This window comes from Mytilus californianus, unplaced genomic scaffold (assembly GCF_021869535.1).
Source record: "Mytilus californianus isolate M0D057914Y unplaced genomic scaffold, xbMytCali1.0.p SCAF_7, whole genome shotgun sequence".
Taxonomy (NCBI): domain Eukaryota; kingdom Metazoa; phylum Mollusca; class Bivalvia; order Mytilida; family Mytilidae; genus Mytilus; species Mytilus californianus.
The window spans coordinates 60,731,004-60,757,231 of NW_026262723.1; the positions used below are offsets into that span (position 1 = coordinate 60,731,004).

General features: G+C 30.5%; 2 long non-coding RNA genes across 3 annotated transcripts in view; one reads left to right on the forward strand and one right to left on the reverse strand.

Annotated features, from left to right (window-relative positions):
* Positions 1–404: 404 nt before the first annotated feature.
* The window catches only part of LOC127709168 (uncharacterized), a 30,620-nt gene continuing 4,796 nt past the window's right edge, over positions 405–26,228 (reverse strand). The window contains exons 1-6 of one of the 2 annotated variants that reach the window (XR_007985530.1): positions 21,626–21,737; positions 18,942–19,031; positions 17,163–17,345; positions 4,190–4,297; positions 3,247–3,397; positions 405–1,604 (exon numbers count right to left, since the gene is read on the reverse strand). This is a non-coding gene — a long non-coding RNA (uncharacterized LOC127709168). Of the gene's footprint in view, positions 1,605–3,246; positions 3,398–4,189; positions 4,298–17,162; positions 17,346–18,941; positions 19,032–21,625; positions 21,738–26,228 lie in introns of those variants that run through there. The other variant, XR_007985531.1, reaches the window with a different exon arrangement.
* Positions 4,304–10,885, forward strand: LOC127709170 (uncharacterized). Its single transcript, XR_007985533.1, has 2 exons — positions 4,304–5,492; positions 9,979–10,885. It is a non-coding gene; the product is annotated as an uncharacterized LOC127709170 (long non-coding RNA).

Consider the following 26,228-nt stretch of genomic DNA (forward strand, 5'->3'; position numbering starts at 1 on the left):
GATAAATAGAATTTCTGTTTCTTTATTAAATGTATGAATAATAAGATGCTCCTCAACATCACTCAGTTTGGGGCGAATTCTAGATATATCAAGGTAATCTTTAATGTTTGTCAGTCTATTTTCCGAAACACAATTATGCTTTTTTTGAAATACAATTTTAATGGTATTGGTCGTTTATATATGTACCACTTGTATCATTCACAAACAAAGGGTATGTTTCGTTTTTATTAACAACAGACAGATGTGGAATTCATATTTATTGATGCATGTTCTTAAATATGCTTCCATAATAATTTTTTGATGTGCATATTTTATTATAATGATAATTTTTTACCAAATGACATTAATTTATTTAAAAATTAACATCACTAAGGAAAAGGGACCAAAAAAAAAAAAACGAAATATTAGTTTTCTGACTATTTTATTAATTAAAATTCAAAATTCTAATATCGATCCGTAACGGAATGATATAATGTGTGTTATAATATATAATGTGTATTGTTGTTCACAGCATTCAGTACTGTCTAATAAGATATCTAAATCTAATTTACGGGAAAAAAATGCAATGCATGAAAACAAAAGATCTCTAACGATTCCTCAGTATTGACGAAAACAGCGCTACGGAGACATAGCTGCTTGGCATGATTTTTTAAAAGATTTTTGCTTTTTATTTTCAAGATATATTGCCAATAAAATAAAATAAATAAATATTTTTGAAATTAAAGATAATTATTAATCATTGTTTTCCTCAGTACATACAAGATACATGTATATCTATAAACTGGAATGCAAAGTTTTTTCTTCTTTCAAAACAACTACATACTTATAAATGTTGACACTGATGCATAAAGTGTTTTGATTCACAACCAATTAAACTGATAAAATAAACTGTTACGGACATTGTTACATTCTAGGAACAGCCGCGATGATATTTCAAGAAAATAACTTCACATGCGTAAATTGACATATCCGATAGCGAAACATAACCTGTATAGAAGCAAAATCTGTCATGTATTTTTAAGTAAAGGGATGTTTTCATTTTTTAACATTTCAATTGAATTTAGAAATTTGCTTCCGACATTGACTTTTTGAGATTTTTTATAACTTCTTACATCTATAGCTTTCAACACCAAATAGGTATGTATCGATCTTTCAAAAAATATTCAACTCGGATGTTTTTCGAATGACGAAGAAATTAATATGATGTCCACTAAATACCACCAGGGTCATATATAGGAGTGACATATGACTTTAAAATGTGTCAAATATAATAGAATTTTTGCAGTTTGTGTACAAAAGTTATCTTTACTTGTGATATCACAGATTCTTCAATTTGTAAATAAATCTATAATTCTAATTCATTTCTTAAAGAAGTCTAAAAGAATAAAAATGATTCCATATTTAGTACAAAATATTTGCAAATTGTTTTCTTCTATTCGTTGATAGTATTTACATAGAGAACAGTACAATTTGAGAGACGCTTAACATGATCAATATTGATGTGAAAGGTTTTATCATCGCCACACCCCCAGCGAGATCTTCTGTCGCCTGAAAGTCAACCACTGAACCGGTTTTGTCAGTAAATGAATGCTGGTCTTTGGTTCCTGGAATTAAAAAAAAAATAATAAACAAATTAACATTTATTTTAATACATTATGGCCTTGTGTAGAAAAGAAAAAATAATTGAGAAGGAAAAAAAATTGAAGTGTGAATCTTAGTGAATTTGTTTTAACAAGTACATAATCAGCACTAGGACAAAAATGTCCAAATACAAAACAACTATTGTCATAAATAAAAATATAAAGTTAAAGCATGTATAAAATTACAAGACACATTAGAATACAACGGAGTAGATATCTCAATTCCGAACTGAATCCCTTGTTTAAAAAAATCCGCCTCGGTGGTCTCGTGGTGGGTGCTCGCTTCGAGTACGGAAGTCGTGGGTTCAACACCCAGAAAGGTCAAACCTAAAACATAAAAACTTCTCCGCTAAGCACGCGACATTATAGATGAAATAAGAACAAAGCCTAATTGGTTGGCTCGGAGTCGGAATAAAGTGTCCGGGTAGGTGACATGTCTTCCTGCGGACTGTTACTCTGTGAACTAGTACGTAAAAAACTCGGCTCAGCTTGTCAGTCTAGTTCAAAGCAGGGTTCATATTCTTTTCGCATTGACACATTATCGTCTTCAATATAAATTTATTTTACCGCTGCTTGGATGTTAAACAGTTAATCTCCATCCATCATGAAAAAACATCCATCCATTCATAAAAAAACCTACTCGTAGGTAAATAAAAAGTACCAATATGCCACCTTTGAAATAATACATGTAGAAACCCAAAATAAGGACATAGGTCCTTCTTTAAATTTCTTGTCCCAAATCATCATAATATGGAATAAAACGTCTTTTTTGAAGAAGAATTCACTACGCTATAAATGTTACGGGTACTAACTAATTTCTTTTTCCTAGCATTTGACGTTAACATCGTTTTCGTCTTCTGAATCAGCTTTCTGTGATTTACTTTATTGTAAACTGATGTTCTGTCATTTCTCTTATTCTAGTCCGAGATTACTCTGACGTCCGATGGCCTTTGTTGTATAGGTTCTTAGTTTACTAATTTTGTTACTTTTAATTCAATTTTAAAGATAAAATTTCAGTTTAGATCTGTTTAAATTCTAAACGATGTTAAAACCTTTTTAAAAAAGGACATGTGGCATGATTGCAATACGGTTGATTCCAATCGTTATCTTTCCGTCAAAGTGTTTGGTTTTAGGTGACGTTATTTGACGTCATTTGTGCGTTTGTTGGGCATAAAATCTACGTCAGTACGTTGAGCTAAGTTGAATATTCTATTTGGATAACTTTCTTATGACTGCTTTGATATCTGTTTTTAAATGAGAAAATTAATATATTTCTTTAGGCAGGGTTGGATTATGTACATAAGAATAAAGGCGGGTGTTTGAAAAATGTCAATCATTCACATTTACTTTATCAGTTCAAAGATGCAGGGATCCAGTTAGCCCATAACGCGTTTAAATTACGTGAGAAATCAGAGTATAGTTAAAGAGTATTTCTGGTAATGGAAATGATATGGATCAAACGTATTAGACAACTATCCAGCAGAGTCAAAATTACGTAAATGTAAGCAATTATAGGTCACCGAACGGCCTTTAAGTTTAACAATGACCAAAACCCATAGTATTTTATATATAGAAATGAAATATCAACAAAGAAATGGTAATGTACCTCCTGTGACTGTCCCTTTCGCAAACAGTATATAGTAGTCTGTAGTAAGATTAAAAACCTGCGGGTCAGAATTCGTGTTGCTTCTTGTCAACTCACATGTCAGAATGTTGCTGGTGTAACTTGCCGAGGTACCTGTTAAACCATCTGTTGGCTGAAATAAGATGGACACAAAGCCATATTTGAAAAAGTCTTAGAAATATCAGTATAACTTTACATGTATTTAAATTACAGTATTCAATGAACAAATGCCAACATGAACTGTCTTTTCATAATGGTGTATATGTTCCCATGTTTCTTTAATGATCTCTTATACCAAAATAAGCATATATTTTAATCGTTTTAAAAAAGCAGTTAGTATGTTTATTCTGTTTTTTTTTTTCGCTTGGTCACGCTTTAGTCTTTGATTTTAGCAGTTTCCTCTTGTTTTTGCCATTTATAGATCGCATCTTACGAGTGATAGAAAATCATAGATATAAGACGCACACGAAATAATTACAATTTCATTTTCTATATTGTTATATTGTATTACTACAAGAGATTTCAAATATTTGGTTTTGAGCGCAACTGTGAAATACATTTTTGATGCGCATTTGTATTCTGTTTGTCGTAAAAAAAATCCTTTCGAGGAATGTAATTTTAACAGGCGTTTGTGTTGCAAAATATGTTGCAAGTATTTCGAAACATGTGGAATTTGTTTTTACATCACGGTTATCCCCCTGTCTTGTCGATGGTTAACCCTTGTTATCTCCAAACTTCTTGATTTTATGTTATTATTGTATAACACTAAGCATTTTTAAGACTTCCTTCTAAAGATCATTATACATACTTTCACATCATGCTGATCAGTATTTCCATTTATCAATACTTTGATGGTTGGTTAAGGCGATCTTTTCCTTAACCCTTGTTGTTAGAATTCGATAGAGGGATCAGTTTTGTAACTTACATTTGATACAACGGTGTTTGTCCTTCCAGATGCAGCGTTATAAGAATTCTCTGGAACAAACGAAGTACCGCTACTTGTCATAAGGCATGATGTCACACTGGAACTTTGCTACAACCAATAACAATTACATTATATATATAACATGCACTTTGGGGGACGAATTACTTGCCGAAACTTAACAAAGAAAAACTGTGAAATTAAAAATTACTTCCTAAACTTAGACAACGCCTCAGATTACGGAGGTACCTTCAATTTCAAAAAATCAGCCGAAATAGCTGTTTCGCACAAAAAGGAAGTATTCGCTTCCAAATGATCAGTTAATGATAATTTCAGTATAACATTTTGTTTCTTTATAGGTAAATATTAACGATCATTTTCATTTTTTCTAAAATCTATCGTATAATCCACAATATTAGAGATAACATTGGGTAGTTGTATAATTACATCCTACCCCTTTGTCTCAATCTCACTAATGTGTATTCCGAAAAGTGCTCACTGTTCGCGAATGAAATTCATACTATTATACTATTATTTTTCTTTTGATTCATTTGTACGCGCATGCTTCATATACATAACCTTGAGCATTATATTGTTCAAATACATAATGTTTTACATTGCCTGGTATCGAATGGTAGTATGAAGGCGGCTATAAAAATCTTTATGCTCGCAAAATCGTTATTTTCTTTGGGCGAGGGGAGGGGGGTAATGGGTGGTTCAAATGAATAGTTTCTAAAGAAAAATTTAAAGCTGTATCTAAAAGGGCAATTTATGTTATTACTAAAAAAAGAATTTTGGTATGGGTCATGAAAGTCATTCTCGACAATTTTTGAATAATTTATATTTTTTTCAAAAATCTATGTTGGCAGATTTTAGTCATGTTAAGCCTTTATGACTTGGTAAAATCTTTTTTTTTTTTTTTTTTTTTTTTATAAATAAATCTTTTATTGTACATTTCTCTGCTGTTTTTACAACTTACACGACTCACAGCATTCAGTCGGGTATCCCTGTAAATTAGTTACTGTTTAACCAGGGAGATTATACAGTAAAATTTATATCTATTAAATATGGTTAGTTATACAATGAATACATTGATTTTAACAATTTGTTTTTGAAGTCTTTATTATATTAAGTAATTACGGAAGTTGTACTATCTATTGTCCGATATTGTTTATAGTTTAATCGTTGACCTTAACCTTGATCAAAATAGTTCACGTGAAAGTTGAGATGATCGGATGATTAAAGAATACCACGGCATGTGTATTGATGATGAGAGCAGAAGGATCTTATCTAAGTATTTCTAATGGTGAGTTTTGGAAATATTTCCATCGCTTTTTAATAAATTTATAGAAAGAATCATGATTTATTCTTAAATATCAAGGATTTTTCCGGTCAGTAGACAGTACAGGGTCAATGTTCAATAAGTTTGTTGTACAGGTAAACATTGATCATTTATCACATTTTTAAAAACACACACATGAAACTTAAAATTTCGCAGTTGTTTACATTTCATAAAGGTTATTCTACGTAATATACAGTATATAATGATACTGAAAAATAAGAACATATACACATGATACAATATAAACATGGTTATTATATATTTTTATAAACATCATTCAAAAATCTACTTGTTTTTTTATCAAGAAGTTTCATACTTTCAAAGTATTGTTTAAATTCTAACTTAAAAATTCTATAGACATCAACACTATTTTGTTTATACTCTGATGCATATGTAGATTTATGAATAGAGAACATTAATACAGTGAGAAACAGATTTATGTCATAGTATGTTTTATCATATATTTTGTAGCCAAGTATTAGATTTTTATAGGTGATTATCTGTGTCCCCATTTTTATTTTATTAAGGAGTACTTTGACCTTTTTCCAAAAATTTTGAAAGTATTTGCAAGTAATGAAGAAGTGTTCATAGTTTTCTAATTGATTGCAAATATGGCACTGGTCATCGTTTTTCAGTTTCCAGATATACAATAGCTGTTTACAAGGAAGGATATAGTGAAGTAACTTCCACCTGAATACTTTTAATTTATTAACTTGTAAGCTATAAAATATAAAGTTAAGCATTTTGTATAGATAACTTGACGAATCCAATTTAAACTGTGTATTCCATTTTAGAAAGCCAATTGGTGTTTCTTCCTCTATATTACATGAATTAATGCTTTTATATATTTCTTTTGATGGAAGGTTTTCAATGCAGATCAGTTTTGTACTATTTTGTGTTTTTAAGTATATCTTTTTATTTGTTTTAACTTGAGTGTAGCACGATTTATCTGATTTCATTTCCAACTGCCACTTTTTTGGTATTGCATGTTTTATTTTAGATATTTCTGATATCCAATTAGATTTAATGGTCAATTTATCTAATATTATCTTTTGTGAAATTTTTCCTGCTTTGTCGATTATATCATTAATAAATAGTATCCCGTTTGTTATCCAATGTGAAAATATTAAGCATTTGTTTTGAAATTTTATATGTTTATTGCCCCAAATGTATTGTTGTCTTATATTAACAAAAGTTGTACTGTTATTTTTGTTTGAGATATTTTTTAATTTAAACCAACTTTTAACTATTTCTAAGTAGAAAAGAGGGAGTGATTTACTAAGGTTTGGGATTGCTTTTATGCTACCTGGATTCATGTTGAATAAAGAAAAGTTTTCTCCAAATGTATTAAAAAAGAAAAGGGGAATAACTTTCCAGTCTGCAAAGTGTTTTGATGTTAATCGTTTGACCCAGGATAATTGTATAGCTGATAGGAAATTGTCAATATTAATCATTTTTAAGGCCTCCTTCCAAGTAATCTTTACATAAAGTTATCCGTTTAACTTTTTCTTTTTTATTACCCCAAATGAAGTTGTAAATCAGTTTTTTAAATTCATTCAAAAATTCTTTGGATATAGTTGTAACTGATGCCAAGAAAGTTAAGTTTGGTAGGATAAGAGATTTAATTACTGTTATCCTACCTATCATTGTGAGATTTCTTCTGTTCCAGTTATTGATTGCATCTTGAGATTTTTTAAAAATTCTTTCTGTATTTAATCTGTCACATTCATCTTTGTTAAGTCCAAAATATACCCCTAGGCTTTTAATAGGTTCTTTATTCCAGTTTATATTTTCATATTTATCTTTGCAACTTTTTAGTTTGCCTAGCCATATGCCTTCTGTTTTCGAGAGGTTAAGTTTAAGACCTGAGAGTGTTCCAAATATTTCAATCAAGTTTAAAGCATAGCTTATTTCCTGCTTGCATTTTAAAAAAAGAGTAGTGTCATCTGCTAATTGTGAGATTTTCAAACTATGTGTTTTAGAGTCTAATTTGATTTGAAATCCCTTAATACCAGTATCTTGCCTTATTCTGCATGCAAGAATTTCTACTGCTATAGTGAAAATTAGAGAACTGCATGGAAATCCTTGTCGTATCCCACGAGATACATTATAAGTTTCTGAAATCCAACCGTTATTTAATATACAGCCTTTAATATTCTTATATAATGTTTTAACCCATTTAATGAATGAGTTTGGGAGACCAAATTTTATAAGAGCCTCATACATAAAGCTCCATTCTAATGAATCAAAAGCTTTTGAAAAATCAATAAAAAGTAATGCACCATCAATCTGAAAGGTTTCAGCATAATCTATAATGTCTTGGATTTGGCGTATATTAAAACCAATATATCTATTTTTGATATAACCATTTTGATCGCTGTGAATTATTTTCAACAGTATTGGTTTTAAACGTTGGGCTATTGCATATGCAATGAGTTTTGTATCTACATTTAATAGCGTAATTGGTCTATAGTTATCTAGTGACAAAGGGTCTTTTTTTTTGTAAATTAAGGATATTATACCTATCTTTTGTATGGTTGTTAGTTCTCCGTCTTCATAGCATTTATTAAAAACTTCAACTGTAAATTCTTTTAAATTACTCCAAAAAGTGCGATAAAATTCTACACTTAGCCCATCTATTCCTGGCGATTTATTTAATTTCATTTTAAATATTGCCTTAGTGCATTCTTCTACTGTTAAGGGGCCTCCCAAGGAATCACTTTCTATTTCAGATAGTTTGTGATCAATGTTGGTCTCATTTATATAATTTTTAATATCTTTTAAATTTGGAGAAGTGCTTTTATATAAATTTTCATAGTATGATTTTTCTATGTTTAAAATTTCTGCGTGTTCTGTAACTATTTTCTCCTGCTTATCTTTTAGCGCTGTAATGCTCTTTTTTGTTTGACATGATTTTTCAAGGCCTAGGAAGAATTTAGTATTTTTCTCTCCTTCTTCTAACCATTGTACTCGAGATCTTATTTGTGCACCTTTAACTTTATTTGAATAGAGGTGTTCAAGTTCATTTTCAATGGTTTTAATTTCTTTTTTCATAATTGGGCTTGCATTTGTTTTTTCATTTAATTTTCTTAATTTTATTTCTAAATTTTTTATATCATTTTTATTTTCAAATGATCTTTGTTTGCAGTAAGTAAGAGTTGCGGTTCTTACCTCTGATTTAAACATATCCCACAGTGTTTTTAAATTTTTGGTGAGTATTTGTTTTTTATAGTTTTCAATTAATTTATTTATGAGGTCAATATAATTTTGCTCTTTAAGTATACTATTGTTTATTTTGAAAAATCCCCTGCCTCTTTCTTCTGAATTTTGTCTAACTTCTAAAGAAATGGCTTGGTGATCAGTATAAGAGATCATTGCTGGTCGAATATCTGCTTTCATAACATGCGGTCTTATATCAGGACTTATCAAAAAGAAGTCAATTCTACTGGCTATTTTTATATCATTTTTTCTTCTCCATGTGAATTGATCTGTATTTGGATTAAGTTCTCTCCATATATCTGTTAAATTATTTTTCTGTATTAATTTTTTTAAACTATTCACTGGTTTGTAGTTTCTTGGGATGTTATTAGTTTTTTTATCATTAATTGAGAGAGTTTCGTTCATATTACCTCCTAGTATAAGAATACCCAATCGATTGTTTTCAATTATATTTTGAACTTTTTTGAAAAATGTATTTCTGTTTTTGTGTTGATTTGGAGCATATACATTTATTAAAGTAAAAATATTGTCATTTATTTCTATGTTTATCAAAATTATTCTGCCTTCAGTATCTTTTATCTCGTTTATTGTTTTACATTTTAAATTATTTTTTACATAGATTGAGACCCCTCTTGATTGTGTGTTACCATGACTATGAAACATTTTACCATCAAACTCATTATTTATTGTTTGTTCATATTTTTCTATAAAATGTGACTCTTGAATGAAAAGAATATTACATTTTTGATTTTTTGTCCATAGTTGTTATCTTTCTCTTTTTCCTTTTTGGCCTAAACCTTGACAGTTTAGTGATATTATATGAAGATTTTCAACCATTGTTAAATTTAAAGTTTAAATTTGTTGTTGACATAAGTGCAAAAAGAAGATATATTTGTTTCACCTCATATTCACTACATATTTTCATTAGTTGTTTGATTTTATGGTTACTATTAAAACATTGGTACATGATTATTTGTGAAATAAGTACATATAGTAAACAAAATATAAACACAAACTTGACAATGTACATAAACACAAATAAAATATAACAACACAAACATATATAAGCATGCATACATGTAGTTAAGCACATAATTTTATTGATTTGTTCATATATATTAGATTTTGCAGTTGCTTTTTTTACATTTTTTGAGACTATATATATATATTGAGAAAACAGATATATTTTATTTATATCATGTATAATAATTTCATGGTTATTTATTTTTAGGTCTGATATTTTGACAGTAGGCTGTAATTGTTGGACTATATACATGGTGTAGGAATTTACAATAAGTTTAGAAACAGTCGAAATGTTTATAGTTTGCAGAAACGGTACTTGTATATTTCTATGGAGGAACATTTTGGCAAATAATGTGTGGCTTGCAGAGGATAGAAGGATGGTTTTTACCATATGGATTAAATAGAACTTTTGAAGTATTCCTAATATGTGGATTAAATAAGATATCCAAATGCCTTTTACGTGAAATGAAAAAGGGCAGTGTAATAATTCTAATATATGTGGATTGAGACTGATGGATAATTTGTTATAAAGCAAGCATATATTCAGAAAAGTTGATTTTGGATTATGTGGATTAATGAATTGGTATTCATCAAGGATATATTCTTTTTATCTATATTTCTACTTCGAGCGGCCAGTGTGTTTTTTTTAAACAGTTCAACTTCAAGTATATGTATAATTATTATGTTTATTGTGTTATGATTTTTTATATGAGTATTATGCATCATAATAAATTTTATTACCAATACAGCTTTCCATATATATTTTTTAAAACCTGAGAAAGTTATTTTTGTGATCGTTTTATCACAACTTCACTTGTTCCTACATGTATCTGTTATTTGTTGAAAAGCATATTCAGAACAGAGACATTTATATAGTGATTTTACGATATTCAACAATGGGGTCATTTGAAAATCATCTTTTTTTAAAATATAGTTTTATACACAATTTATTACATGTATATACATTTTCATTCATATTTATTGTAATACTATTTTCAAGGTGTATATAATCTGAAATTATATCACACTCTGACTTATTTTTTTTTATATTTTTTTCCTGGCTAAAAAGAGATATATACAAACAAATAAAAAATATGATACAGTATTTACAATGATTCATAGTTGTATTTTATTTTTGGACGTTTATGTGGTAAAATCTTAAGAAATGGGCGAAAAATAATCCTAAACCCTATTAATTGTTTTAAAAGGGAAGTAATAAGAAAGTTTTTTTCTCAGGGAAATTATTAAAAAAAAAAAGTTAAAAAATCTTTATCCTTTATTGTTAGAGTTGACAAATATGCTCCCGGTGTATTTTTTTTAGTAAACTTAATTATCAGAAATACTGTTTTACGGTTAAAATATTTTGTAATTTAATGTTTCCGAAGAAAATAAACGAAGTGCATGGTATATTAAGATTTGTACTTTTTTAAAAGCTTTAAATTAACATTTTTTTTACTGAAATTAAAATGAAAACAAATAAATAAAATAAATTGCATGGGTTGTTTAAAAAACTTAATAATAATGGAGTTGACGATATATAAAAATTAGTACTTCAAACCTTCAAATGGCAATTTTGTAATAAAATTTGAAAAAATGCAATAGATGATTAAAGTATACTATGGACGGTACATATTTTGTGATGCATTTTCAACATAAAATATCTACCCATGCACTCATTCTCATAAAATGATTAATATGATAAAAAAATGCCCCAATTTGACATTCGTTAAACTTTGGGCATTTTAGCTTGTTGCGTATTTTTTTAATTCAATTACACACCACCATTGTAATTTAACCAAATTTCGTTATAAAAGTATGCATTGTTGAATCAATGTTGATAATCAAAACAATCTTTGTACAGATGAGTACTTGCGATGAGGTAACACGTACCAAACAGTAATAAGAGAAAGGTTACGATTAAAGATTTCCTTAGTGACTAGTAAGTAAAGCCTTAGTAATTCTATGCATATTACTTCAGAATTCAATTAACTAAGGAAATTCTGACGAAATCTGACTTTAGGGAACACTTAACCCTTTCACTTTCCGCCAAATTGGACCTAAACTTATGGAAACGACACCATCCAAATTCAATCGAATATTGCCTTCGCGCCAACGCTCATTTTGAATCCATATGAAAGATGATTAATTGAATATTTCAGAAAATTTAAAATGAAGAAATTTTTTCTTCTTAAGTCACATGGTATCATTCAAAAAGTCACGTGACTTGCGGGAAAGATGTGAAAAAATATAAAATTATTGCAGGAAAAGTAGTGTATAGATATTTTTATGCGCTAATAGGGTATAGTTTTGGTGTCAAAGCAATGACCCAAGTCTGAGAGAAAAAGAAAAGTTGCCATAATGGTGAAGAAAGAGGAAATACGTGCTATATTCCTCGAAATGTTGATGCCCATAACATAAAAAATAACGGACTTCAGCAGTTTCTTTCGTCCAAATCTAATTCCTGACACAAATTTCTGGCTAAATCATGTTCATTCAAGCAGCAAACAAAAATTTAGCCTTTACAAGTAAAGATTCAACGAATTACTAATAATAACTTGGTGTTGTGGCCCATACTGGACTGTAGCAATGGAAAATGAGGTGGGGGTACAATTAGGCACACAAATTCTTTTAAAACAAACACAGATTGTTCTTTATCTGACTTTTGCATATATTGAGGACTCTTTTTGAAATTGAAAATAAAGTTAGTTAAGTTACATTTAATATAGGACATTATTTTTTCACCTTCGGCTATGAGATTCGAACACGCAATATTCCTGCTGTGGGTTGGTTCAGCTTTCCACTGCACCACTGGAATACTTGTTAAAAATTTTTGAAATTTTACTAGTTGATTAAAGGCATCGGAAGTATAGGTGGCACGTTAATATTTCCTGGCCCATAGGGATAATGATAAGTCTTTTTAAAATTTTCACCACTTTCTAGCACTGCCCAACATTCTACATACACAATTAACTGAAGTACTATCATTATAATATTCAAAAATTAATTTGAATATGTATGATGACCGTTTACTTTTTTTTGCTATCTTTATAAACCTAAGGCCACTAGTGCTTTTAGGTCTTTTATCATGCAGTGAATACAAAATTTAGAAAAATTCTCAAAAAATCATTTTCACCTGTATGTAAAATTATTTCATATTTTTCTACACCTGATTCATCCCTCAGTTTGGGAAAGTATGTTAAGTAGATACTGTATTTGTTGTCCAATCACACTGTTGAGATACATTGACTTAAGTAGGGTACACAAAAGAGTAACCTAAATTCCGGAATATAAATACTACGGTGCCACCTATACCCTGTTCAATAGTCATACTTCGATTAAACGAAAACAAATTCGTGTAACAAACTAAAACCGAGGGAAACACATCAACTCTAAGAGGGAAACAACGGAACAACAGAAACATTGAACTACAACAAAAGAAAACGCCAACATACATAGAACCGGACTATCTGATAACAACTGCCATATTCCTGACTTGGTACAGGACATTTTAAGAAAAAATGGTGGGTTGAACCTGGTTTTATGGCTAGCCAAACCTCCGGCTTATATTGCAATGTTAAAAATACAGCTAAAATGACAACACTACGTGACAGGAATACAGTACAAAAAAACGCAAGAACACTCAGCACAGAGAAATACATAAATAATTGATATAATAACACATTACAACATGTAAACCGCAGAATAACAACGGACACCCCCCATGAATTTACCACAGCACACCAGGACATCACAAACGAAATATAAACTGCGCGTTACATGAATGGATCAACGTGACGTATTTTTTGTGACGTTTATATTATCACAGGTAAATTTCTAAAAATAAAATAGATTTGTTTTATTTATAGACACGTACAAGAATATTAAATTGGGATTGAGTTTGTAATGGTGTCATTTTATGTATTTTCTAACCATGACAAGAATATTAAAATTGAATTGTGTTTGTAATGGTGTTATTATTTGTATTTTCTAACCATGTCGGTTTTTCTTCTAAATCAAAGCTGCATGTGCATAAACAAAAAAAAAATCCTGTGCATTTAGTTGCTTTAAACTTAAAATCATATAAATGAAGTAGCTGATTTTTTATATTAAATTTTACATACATATAGAAAATAAAAATAAAAAAACTGTAATATGAGGCAAGATCATGAAAGACCAAACAGTATTTTAAGCAAAAATAGGAGGATATCATACCTTAGTCTGCCATTATTTTCTTGACATATGCCTGTAAGGATGATTTAAACAAAAGTGTTTTCAACACTTGAGAAACAATGATTTGTTACATCTATTTCAACTTCGCTAAAAAATTTCATGATATTTTGGGGGATTTTGTCTCTTTTTTAATTAATTTTGTCAGAATTTGAGTGCATTTCAAGTTTATGATTGCTTTGGTACACTTTGAATCACTTATTCAACTTGTGTAGAAGTTTTAATAACAATTTAAATAGTATTCCCCCAAAATACACGGCACAGTTAATAAAAAAAGTCATACTGCCCCCAAAATTAATAGTATACTTCACCATACTCTACGGAAATATTGTGTTAAAATTATTTAAAAAAAAAAACGGTTTTCAGAGGAGAAAATCTTGTCAGTAATTGGCAGTTTGATATCAAACAGTACTTGATAGAAGTTTTAGGCACAATGAAACACAAAGCTGTGATATAGAGTTTTGATTTGAGCCCTCAACCACTGCTGTACGTAAACAAATGTCAAAGATTCAAGACTTAACGCAAACCAGTTGCCTGAAAACTTAGCCCATCGGTACGAAATTACCGATAGGAACGTGAAGGGGTTAAGTTAGGATGTTTTGATGCATACGGGCCCTGATGCTCATAATAAATCATACGTATTGTCAATAAACCACAAAGTAAAACTGAGGGAATAAAATTGAGAATGGAAACGGGGAATGTGTCAAAGAGACAACAACCCGACCATAGAGCAGACAACAGCCGAAGGCCACCAATGGGTCTTCAATGCAGCGAGAAACTCCCGCACCCGGAGGCGTCCTTCAGCTGGCCCCTAAACAAATATGTATACTAGTTCAGTGATAATGGACGTCAAACTAAACTCCAAATTATACACAAGAAACTAAAATTAAAAATGATGCAAGACTAACAAAGGCCAGAGGCTCCTGACTTGGGACAGGCGCAAAAATGCGGCGGGGTTAAACATGTTTTTTGAGATCTCAACCCTCCCCCTATACCTCTAGCCAATGTAGAAAAACAAACGTACAACAGTACGCACAGTAAAACTCAGTTTAAGAGAAGTCCGAGTCCGATGTCAGAATAGGAAACAAAAGAAAATAAACAAAATGACAATAATACATAAATAACAACAGACTTCTAGCAGTTACTGACATGCCAGCTCCAGACCTCAATTAAACTGATTGAAAGATTATGTCGTCATCATATGAATATCAGGCACAATCCCTCCTGTTAGGGGTTTAATATTACACCATCATAAAATATATGAGAAGAACATAACCCGTGTCATGCCAACAACTGGTTTTAGAATAAATATGTTTAATTCCGATGCAAAGACCCTATAAGTGAATCAATATTAAAGCCAAAATATGCAATCTTTAATGACCTGACAACAGTATCGTAATTATATCCCTTCTTAATAAGTCTGTTTAAAGGTTTTGTTAGCTTTTGAGGTGGATACTGACATTTTTGTGCTTTGTAAAGAATATTACCATAAAAGATTGGATGTGAAATACCCGAACGTATAAGATGTCTGCATGTTGAGTTATATTTACGAATGATGTCCTTATACCGATGATAAAATTTAGTAAATGTTTTGACTAGTTTATGATATCGAAAACCCTGGTGTTATAATTTTTCAGTAATACATAAATTTCTCTCGCTAAAATCTAATACGTTGTTACAAACACGAGCGAATCGTACAAGTTGAGATATATAAACACCATAAGATGGTGACAAGGGAACGTCACCATCTAAAAATGGATAATTAACGATAGGAAATAAAAAATCATCTCTTTTATCATAAATTTTTGTATTAAGCTTCCCGTTAATGATATAGATATCAAGATCGAGGAAAGGACAGTGGTCATTGTTAGTATTAGCTTTATTTAAAGTAAGTTCAACAGGATAAATTTCTTTAGTATACATACTGAAGTCGTCATTATTGAGAGCCAATATATCATCCAAATATCTAAAAGTATTGTTAAATTTTTGTATCAGATGTTGTTTCGATGGGTCTTTGCTGATTTTAGTCATAAATTGTAACTCATAACAATACAAAAACAGGTCCGCAATAAGTGGTGCACAGTTAGTCCCCATTGGAATTCCGATAACTTGACGATATACGGAATCTCCAAAGCGAACAAAAATGTTATCAAGTAAAAATTCAAGGGCAGATATAGTATCAAAGCATGTCCAATTGACATAGCTCTTTTGTTTGTTGCTACTAAAAAATGACCTAAAAGAGTTTGAACATATGTATTCGCATTCTGAATTTTTAAATGCCCATTTAATTAGGTGTGTGAATTTTTTCTTAATAAAAATATGAGGCAAAGTGGTATATAGGGTAGAAAAATCAAAACTTTGAACAGATTCAAAATCACCAATATATGCATGCAATTTATCAAGTACTTCCAACGAGTTTTTGACACTCCAAAAGTAGTTAATTCCACTATTTTAAAAGGCCTTATTTGAACAATTTATGATCAGGTTTTTGATTGTACCAAGTGTACTAGTAAGTAGAGTAGACAATTTAGTAGTGGAACAATGACTTGAAGACGAAATAAATCTATATTTGTAAGGTGATTTGTGTAGCTTCGGAAGCCAGTACATAGTTGGGACTTTCATTGTATTTGGTTTTGCTTGTAAAGAAGTAGCTAATAGTTTATGTTTGTTACAGATATCGTTTTCTGAAAATGAAGTCAGTTGGAATGTTGGTGAATTCGTGATTTCCTTTTGCAGAACCTAAATGTAAAATTTACGTCAAACTATAATGATATTATTAGCAGCTTTATCAGCCGGGACAAAAACAAATTCCTTGGCTAGTTCTTTTAGTTTATGTTAGATACGAGAAATAGGATTTTTATGGTTGTTGTTAAGAGTAAAATGTTCTTTAAAATGTTGTATACGTATATCATCTATCTGCATTACTGAATTAAAAAAGAGTCCAAAGATGTTTTGTCAGCTTTTTCCCGTTTTATCCATTTCAAACAGTAAGCACGAAGTGAGTCGTGGATGATATTACGACACTCATTCCAATTAATAATTGACGGGGGACAGCTTCGTATAGCAAAATAGTAAGGGGAAAAATACAACAAGCATATAGACGACAAAAACAAAACTTCTTTTGCCTATATAGGATATTATAAACTGAAAAGCATTATATATTACCATTGATGCAGTTGTTGATAATGCAAAACCTGCCCATTGATCAGCATTTGACGATAATACGACTTTCATCGTGAAAGTTACACCGGAACCTGCAGGCGTCCACATAAGTAAGTAGGAGCAACCTCCATCACAATCGCCCCAGCATCCATGTGTCCCACCACAAGCACTGTCTTTAGAAAAACCCTACACAAAACGAGACAGATACAATTTAACATTTGCCATTCGTCTAAAAAAAGAGGTGTTAATTGCATGACGTACTGTTGCATTAAAAGTATATTTGTGGTATATGGCGAGACTTTAATAAAATATTGAATCTAAATCTGCATTGAAGGTATGTTTTTGTTATGATTTCTAGAAGATATTCCCTTGAAACTTTCCGAAGAATTATGTAAAAAAATATTCGTTTTTCCATTCAAATATATGTATATAAAACAAAACCCAAACATGTTATCGAAATCAACGTGAACCTAACTTGTCCTAAACCGAAGTAATAAACAAAATTGAGGTTGTTATGGTTTTTGATTTTCTCTAATTCCTAGCCGATTTATCCTTTTCCTGACCTGTTGTTTATTTTTATTTAATCAACGTGTGTTTTTTTTTTATCTCAGTTCCTCATTGGTCAAAATTCAATTATGACGTCAAAATGTCTTGCTTTCTTCTAAATTTCCTATTGTGACATCTGGAAAAAAAGCGACCATGCCTGATGACGTTACTTAGAAAGAACACATCTTTTTGCAATCATTGGAAAAGAAGGACAAAGTTTGTCTGCATATCGTCTAAAATTCATTAGAGAAACAGATTCTACCACCAAATCTCGTGCAATACAATATTTCTCATCTCTCTACAGTTAACTTTTACATATTCAAAAGGCGCGGCGAGCTTCGCATTTTAAATTTGAAAATCAAACTGTCTCGATAGTTGAAATATCGTATCACACTCGATCCAGTGGTATAATCTATATGTATCTCCCCCTCCCAACAAAATAAAATAAATTAAAAACTAGAGAATCATGAAACTGAAATTGTCAACATACTTTAACTGAGATACGAAAGTACACCAATTTTTTTTCAATTTATTTATACAACATTAATGCAATATTTTATGTAGATATAGAAATGATGAATAAGTTTGAAAAACTTATGTAAACTTTTTTTTTAGTGTAAACCGATAAACAATTGTGATGTGTTGCCCTAAACATTCATTGCTTTGTTATGTTTGAGTCGTCAAACAATATTTGATTATATTTGCAAAATGTTGTAACTAAATGAAAAACGAAGTTTACAAATTCGTATTTTAGTTTCGACATACTTTCTGCGTATGTGATACATCTTGATTTCTTCTTTCGAACGATTGTGTACGGAAGTATAAAGTCAAACTTTTCAAGGTCGAAAGTATAAACGATGATATTAAGTATAAAATCGCACAAAGAATTTGTAACCTCGCTTCGCTCGGCGCTATATCTTCAATTCATCTGTAATCACGCCCCCTACTAAAACATGTGAGCGACTAAAAAATAACGGTTAGTGATAATGACTTAGCATTTTAACTGATGACGAAAATATTTTAAAAACTTTTCAACACATAAATTAATTAAAATTTGATTTTTTTTTTTAATTTTTGTTAAACTATCGCATCTAATAAGATATTGTACCACTCAACTTGAGCTTCAACACAAATGAATGCGAACAACAGTGGGGTTTTTTTTTGTGGACTAAAGGTTTTGAAAACTAAATAGCCTATATTCTAACAAAGCACAAACTATATTGTCAATATACTTACATTTACAAGATTGACATTAATGAGCAAACATATTATACATATTACAAGGACAGAAGAATTCGTTTTGATTGCTGTCATAATGACTTCTATCTGAAATAAACAAGGTTTCCTTTAAATAATATAATTGTCACCAGTTAATAAAAAATCGGTCGGATCGATCATACACATTTATAAATTACTCGATTTTTCTGTCGTAGATTTCAATCAGTTCATAAAAAACCAGTATGTATACAAGTCCTTATGAAATTTCAGTCAATGGTAGAATCCAACATTAAATAAAACAATGTAGACTAAAGGTTTTTCCTAACACTTGAAAAAATAACGTTTATCCAATATGTGTCAAACAATTGGAGAACTGTTGTTTATACAAAACAGATAGGAGAAAAGATACTACAAGGAAAGAGAAAACAAAAGGTCATAGAAGAGATACAATACATATGCACAGAAATGAAATTGACGAATAGACAAATACAGTACTATTTTCAAACTTAAGATTAGGTTACACGAACCCGATTGATCTGAAGTGCTCCGGAAGGGGAAGCAATTTCTGCTCCACAACTGGCACTCGTCGTATGACTCTTTTTCAAATCCTTTGTTGCGACATATCCGATAATAAGATATCATACGATAGCATATTGGTAATGTATGTTGTTAAACCTATAGTCATCAACAAAGTAAACCGGGACAATTCTGGAGTATCATTCCTGAATGATGACCAAATATATAAGAGACTGAAATGAAAACGCTGTTTTTTTCCTGACAAAAAGATAAAAAGACCGTTGCCTAGAAAAATATAATAGGATAAATACAACACAGCAAACTGACAAAGCAGCAACACGAACCCCTTTACAAAATAGGAATGCTGTCAGGTGTTCCAGAAAGGTAAGTAATCTCTTCTCTAAGAGTGGTACCAGACGCATTGGTCAGTTCAGGAAAACATCGGTGATAAAAACTCATAAACGACACCAGGCTTATAACTTGGTACGCCAGACGCGCGTTTCTTAAAAAAACCCTAGAGTTTCAACATTGATAAGTCGTATTCGTATTTTTAATGTTATAAGGGCGGGTACTACATGTGGAGCAGGATCTGCTATCCCTTTCGGAGCACCTGAGATCAACCCCGGTTTTTGATGGGGTTCGTGTTGCTCGGTCTTTAGTTTTCTATATTGTGTTTTTTGAACTGTTGTTTGTCTTTTTTTTCCGTTTGCCATGGTATTGTCAGTTTGTTTTTGACTTATGAGTTTGAATGTCCCTTTGGTATGTTATGCCTCTCTTATATAAGTGCGTAAAAGACAACGCTATTGTGGCTACGACATAGATATTCCATAATGGTTAACCAAACCACGATGGATTACGTATGTTTGACTGCTGTTTGGGTCTTTAAGGATGATCGCTTGTCATGTTTTGGAATTTTTGTCAGATTTTCGGAATCCTCTGGTTTTATCCATTTGAATGCCTTACAAAATTTTGCCCACTAACCCCCATTTTTCTTTTTATAAATCTTTTACATGTATAAATATAAGGCATCGGTAAAAGTCTTATAAAATCTTTGTTATTTTTTAATAGTTTTTGAGAACTTAAACTTGTAAATGATAAAGCTATGAAAAATCAAGAGAGAACATTTTCCCGCCAAAATGTCAATGGCTAATATCTCAAAAACAAACACACGGACCTATATTTTTTTTCTCGCTTGTTTGGTTCCTTTATTATACCCCTATCAATATATTCTAGTATTATGGAAAGCTTGTTATTTTGAAACTGAGTAGCGAACTTCCTTAAAATAAAATGAAAAATTTATAAACTGTACCAAAACGATTTTGTCATCAATTAATACACAGCTTATAAGTTAATCAGTATATCTTTTTTTTTTATTTAAGTGAAAAATGGTAGAAAAATATCCAAATGCAACAAACCACAGATAATCATTATTTAATAGAATGACTGAACAATCGGAATAATCGGGATTCATATATTGCAATGCCGCTGCTTGTGGACTATCGCTACCAAGGTGTAAAATCAGACAAGAATAGTTAGTCCTTCTGTATTGACATGATTTGTCTGTAAATATTATTAGATAATAATTATGAAATTGGACCAAAAACTATGGCTGCAAACATATCTAGCAAAATTTTGAAAGTTTGTTATCATTTTTATTTTCGTTTACTGATTTAATGCACATCACTGTGTGTTTTGCACACTGGTGTTGTATAATTTACTTAAATGTCTTGATGTCTTTATATTAATTTTTAAATTCTATTTCTTCGCCTCATCCGTAAAAAGTCCATTGGCACAATATCTAGAGCCTAATTGAGGATTATTAGTATCTTAAAAAAACAAGGGTCTATTTGTTGTAAAAATGTAACAGAATCTTGTGTTACTGTACCGCTTTTGAATTAATTGAAGAAATGGCAGTTTTTTTCCAGTTTATATATTTTATTTCTTAAACTTATATCTTAGACTTAATAATGAGGTTATATCATTTCATACAAATGATGTGAACTAACTGTGTGTTTTACGGGGGTTACAGTATCTGTTTTAGCAATAGAAACTTTTTATAAGTGAAATTATTTTTCACATATCAATAGGCAGGGTTATTTGCAAAACGTATGGACACATTTTATCACGCCAAAGCCTCACACTCTCATTGCCTTAAACTCAATGCTGGTTGTTAAAAAGTGACTTACCTTAAGTTGCTAACCTTAATTCTTTTAACAAATAAAGGATAAATGTATGAACAAAATCACCAAGAGATACAGGTGAATAATCTTTTAAAAAATTACCTATTTTCTTAAATACTATGGTTTACAGTTCATTGATTAATTTAACGACAAAAAAAAATCCATTTATTTATTTTTAGCAAAATAATAATAGTTCTTACGGAAAAGGGTGATCAACTTCAGCAAAAAATAAATGATTCCATTATATTAGCTTGCGCATGTGTTAGTATTGAACTGTTTGTTCTGATAACATATAGATTAAACTCATCAAAGTATTATATTGAAAATACAAAACATCCATGTGATACGGTCGATAATCATCATTAACATATATTTAAACATTGTAAACCTAACAAGGACTGGTATTTCTGCCCCTGGCATAGTTAAATCAAAGTTCCAGATCTTGCTAAACACTACAATGAAGAAAAAAATGACGTAGTGTTCAATCTTGATTTATAAAAACTTATTGGACTCAAATTACATTTTAGATTGTCTCGTAAAAAAGACAATAACTGTTTTCTTTAATAGTTTCATTAGAAATTAATATGATTTGTTATAAAATTAAAACATGCATTTTATAAAAGCAATACTGAATAAACCAGGTTTGCTTGAATAAGTATTTAAAAGTATGCAATGATGATCAAATCTTATGCAGAAACGTATGACATACCATATATATTCCTTGATAATTTTCCCTTATGAAATTATACACTATTACCTGCACCTTTAATCATTGTTTAGCTTTGTTACGATTTATGTGATCTGAAATATTTTTTTTTGCACGAATGAAACAGTTTCTGAAATAATATTCTTCGTTTATGCTAGACTTTTAACAGCTTAATGTATCAAATGTTAGAGAATTTTCGAGATCAGATCAACATGTCCAAAATTGTTTCCTATTCTGACATCGGACTCGGACTTCTCTTAAACTGAGTTTTACTGTGCGTACTGTTGTACGTTTGTTTTTTCTACATTGGCTAGAGGTATAGGGGGAGGGTTGAGATCTCAAAAAACATGTTTAACCCCGCCGCAGTTTTGCGCCTGTCCCAAGTCAGGAGCCTCTGGCCTTTGTTAGTCTTGTATCATTTTTAATTTTAGTTTCTTGTGTATAATTTGGAGTTTAGTATGACGTCCATTATCACTGAACTAGTATACATATTTGTTTAGGGGCCAGCTGAAGGACGCCTCCGGGTGCGGGAGTTTCTCGCTGCATTGAAGACCCATTGGTTGTCTCTTTGACGCATTCCCCATTTCCATTCTCAATTTTATTTTACTTAACATAACAAACAATCCTTTGGTCAACTTTCTACAAGGGAGTTGAACCATTAGTTTAATCAATGAAATGATTATTATTATTAGTAATACGCATCTAATATTTTATTGATAAAGGGATAACAGGAATCGCGAAAAAAAAAATCCCACATTGTACAGCAGACTACATCAGTCATGAACAACCGACTCCTCCGAAAAAAAGACAAACAAAGAAAAACAACAACGAACAACACATGGTCCGGACAGCCAGACCTGATACAGGCACAAAATGCGTTGGGATTAAACACGTTTTACGTGTGCACAAACCCTTTTCACTAGTTGAGGCCATATGTTGTTTAACTAAAACTCACATAAAAAAATTAATTTGATTGGCAATCTGGTTTTAAGTATACATCTGAAAAAAGATCTTCTTTTTATTGTTAATGGCTAAATCATTCAATTATTTCATCAAACTATTTCTAAAAGGCAAACAGGATAAGATGGATATGTACGGGAACAAATATCTCACGAAACACAAGAAAATATCTAAAATATCAATAGAATACCCTTCAATTGTTGATATTCATTTTGACGAAATTTTTCTTCTTCATTTTGACGTAATTTTTGTTCTTCCTTTTTACGGTTGCTGAAGGTTTTCAATGGCAGTTTACGATACAATCTCAAATCGACACAAAAAGGATCCAGTTTTAATGTTTTCATATTGAAATCACCCTCCCCCAAAAAGACAGTTATTTTTCTGTTGCTTTTTTAAATTTCATTTATCAGTGAAAGTGAAATTAGCATATAAGGATAAAAAAATGGCAACAATCTTCTACCCAGACATTCCTCCAATGGTTAGATTTTGTTATTTTAATTTTTTTAACTTTTATACCAACTTCTGTATTTGATGAATATGATATTGCAAGATCGAGGTGAATAAAGAGATAAGAAGATGTGGTATGATTAATAATGATACAACTCTCTACCAGAGACCAAATGACAAAGAAGTTAACAACTATAAGTCACCGTACGGCCTTCAACAATGAGCAAAACCCATACCGCGTAGTAAGCTATAAAAGGCCAGAAGTGACAAATGTAAAACAATTCATAGGAGAAATTTAATAGTCTGATAAATGTGCAAAAAATGAACGAAAAACAAATATGATATACAGCAGCAAACGAAAACCACTGTATTACAGGCTCCTGACTTGAAACAGGCATATACAGAATGTGGCGGGGTTAAACATGTTTGAAGGCGCCGACCCTCTCCTAACCTTGGACAGTGGTGCAACGGCACAACACAAGAACAAAGTATACAAAACAATAAACGAAAAACAAACATGACAAACAGAAATAAATGACAACCACTCAATTACAGGCTCCTGACTTGGGACAGTCACATAGAGAATGTGGCGGGTTAAACTAGTTGTACGACAGTCTTATCAAATTCCGTTACATTTACAACGATGCGTGAACAAAACAGACATTATAAATAAAATAGTCAAAATATGGGTACAGCAGTCATCACTGTGTTACAATATCAAAACAAACAATTATTTACAAAAAAGCACAAAAGCATCTATCAAATTAAAAACCACATTCATTGCTTCGCGTGTCTGACGTCAGAAAATGTAAACGTCACATAAGAAGAAATTTTGTCATTCAATGTTTATTCAAAACAATTTTATAATTTCACATGGGGAATGTTGGTATACAGGGTTAAAAAATCAAAAGTTATGTTAGAATTAATTTCAGAAATAGACCGAGATTTAAAATTGTCCAGAAGTTCTTTAGAATTTTTAAGAATCCACATATGGTTAATACCACTACGCGAGTAAAATAAATTTGTCGTTTGTCGTTCAAAGTATTTTCAAATTTATAATAGAACAATAACATAATGACATATAATAGAACAATAAAATAATGACGGGATCATTTAAAGTAAGATACAGGTATCGACAAATTGTAAAGTTATGTATGTGCATATTTGTATAACAATAATATTTAGTTTGATTTTAAATTACTAGCAAAATCAATTTTTATGCCAATAAAAACAATATTTAAATATATACTTAGTATTGAATTGGTAACCTTTTAGAATACGTTTATTTAAAGGATTGATAAGTTTGCCCGGATCGTATTTTTCATTTTTATATTCATTTTTGTATTTTGAATATGATGTCGCAAGATGTATGTAAAGCATTTCAATTTTGCTACCTCTTTTTATTCATATAGAAAAAAGTCGATGGTGGTGTGTTTTTAGCTCAATCAAAATCAATATCTAAAACATTTTGAAATATCTATTATTTTTTTGTAAATGAAACTTAAAGTCTAATCTGAAAGAAGATATGAATAACCAATTGATAAAAACAAGATGAAACAAAACTTTTCACTGATACATTGATGAACTATTAAATGGACCTTGAAGTCTTTTGTTGTTTTGTAACTGTTTGAGTTGTCTGAAATCCACTATCTTTTTTTACACAAAAGAACTTAATCTTTTCATAAAAATTAAGTGGTATGTTGATATCGATTATGGCAGTCAGAAATATCAATTGCATTGCAAAAATATATAAAAATTTCGAAATTCATTCGTATGGAAAATATTTGGTCTCATTACAAATGAGTGCCTATATATAGGTCAACTAACCAAATTAAACAACCTATTTCAAAATATCATTATAATCTTTGTTTACTAGTTATTTAAATCCTTAAAACCTGCTAGTTAAGTCGACTAATAATGGCAGTTTTCCCCCCACTCCGTTCTTTAATACCCTTTTCTGTGAACATAAGTTTAAGCAAATTATGTTATTTTTGTGATCGATACACATCAAAATCAAAGAAAGCATTTTGTTGAACTGGAGTGACCATTTTTATCATCACAAATATTCAAAGTAAAAATAATTATATAGATGACATAGTATAAATGTCGAAATTACCGTTACAATTCTGTTCGTTATTCTTTCTTATAGTTTATTTAAAAAGCCAATGCAAATGAAATAAACACTTTATAAATTTCGTGCAACATGAAAAAAACCATTTCGATGTACTTCGGTAATATCCCCAAGTATGAGTTTTAATTAAAATATCACATTAATAAAATTTGTGAAAAGAAACTGGAGGCAGGACATGGAATTCATACTAACCTTTGAATTTTTACTACTACAGGTCAGACATCATTACTCTCTACGCCTTTCGACAATGCAGAAAAGCGAGTTTTCGTATACAATATTAATTATTCAAAATTTGAAACTTTTAATTATTTCAACTAATTACAAAAAATCGAAATTATCTAGCGGTAAAAATGAAGAATTTCTTT